Below are 1,444 nucleotides of genomic sequence, written 5' to 3'. Positions count from 1 at the left end.
AGAGTCCTCTACACAACTTTTACTGGGGAGCGAGGAGATATACAGGCCAAATGTCCTGTTCCTGGTCTAGTACCACATGTGGGTGAGTGTTTGTTCACTGGACACAAAATACCAGAGTGCTCAAGTCTGGTGTTGCTTGTCTGCCAATGCTGTTGCTGCATCATGTTGCTTTGTATTGAATACAATGTGCCCCTACACAAGATATTAACACCTAAACTACAGGGTCTTCCCTGTACAACCTATAACATTGAAGTTTACTCTCTTGCAGGGTGCAAGATACCAAGAAGTCAGCAGTTGGCTTGTGGTCCACCTAATGTTGATCCACAACGGTGTGTGGCCAATGGATGTTGTGTGGATGCAAGAACTTCCCATTGTTACTATCCTTTGGATGGTATGGCTTGGTTTTACACTTTTGATATAGCACTGCTCATCTAATGAGCTGTCCAGAGTAACTTTGAACAGCTTGTATAGGAAAACTTTGAGGGTGGAGGAGATAATTGACCTGATTTCCACCCTTACTGTACAGGGGACTGGTCCTTCAGGTAAATGGTTTCATTATTTTGTATTAATGGTTTCTCTGCTTCCTGCTTTTCAGCGTGCACTGCAGATGGGCATTTTGTATTCTCCGTATACCGCACCTCAACCAAGCCAGAAATTGATCCGAGCAGTCTAGTAATTGCAGGAAACCATTCATGTGTCCCTGTAATCTGCACTCCAGACTTTGCGGTCTTCAAATTTCCTGTGACTGGCTGTGGGACACGTGTCTTTGTAAGTTCACTCCTCCTGGGGTTTGGGTTAGTACTAGGACTTCTAGGCTGCAATGCTTTTTACAGCCATATGTTTAAGGGGGGTGTTGGGGTGCTAATCTACTGGCATGCCACTGGTTTTGGGCTGGCCAGGTTGATTACAATCCTCAACTGCTTCAGTGTTCTCACTTTGTAATCATTTTTTTTTCTGTAGACTGTGGCGGAGACTACAATCTATCTTGCTGAAGTTCGTGGTTTGGTTCGGGGGATCCAGCAGATGTATGGACAAATTACCAGAGATGGCCCTTATCGGTAATTTCTTCTACATGCGCTTGGAACAGGCAGCTGCTTAACCCTCTTTCAGCATACTTTGCTGGTTGTAGTGGGTGGGGACCCCATGATCGGAGTTAAAGCCTTTATGGTTTTGTCATTGACTGGAATATCTGTGCCAACTGGTAACTAAATGGATTCTTTGTCTTCACTGTCTCCTCTCTGCACTACAGTTTCCATGTGGAATGTCGCTATTCTAAAGGAAACTTGGCCAGCACTGGTTACTTGGTGGTGAACCCATCGCCTCCATCAGCAGCCTTGGCTTTTGGCTGGCTTGGGGTTAGGTTAAGGATTGCCACAGGTAATTGAACATGATGCGTAACTTCTCCCATTTGGTCTGGTTTGGCATCATGTCTGGTAATGACTGC

General features: G+C 45.4%; 1 long non-coding RNA gene across 1 annotated transcript; it reads left to right on the top strand.

Annotated features, from left to right (window-relative positions):
• LOC121307587 lies at positions 1–1,052 on the top strand. The gene is made up of 4 exons (XR_005948367.1): positions 1–82; positions 269–391; positions 596–768; positions 961–1,052. It is a non-coding gene; the product is annotated as an uncharacterized LOC121307587 (long non-coding RNA).
• The last annotated feature ends 392 nt before the right edge of the window (positions 1,053–1,444 follow it).

This window comes from Polyodon spathula, chromosome 57, assembly GCF_017654505.1.
Source record: "Polyodon spathula isolate WHYD16114869_AA chromosome 57, ASM1765450v1, whole genome shotgun sequence".
Classification (NCBI taxonomy): domain Eukaryota; kingdom Metazoa; phylum Chordata; class Actinopteri; order Acipenseriformes; family Polyodontidae; genus Polyodon; species Polyodon spathula.
The sequence above is the reverse complement of the archived record's forward strand: the minus strand, read 5'-3'. Positions and strand labels throughout refer to the sequence as shown.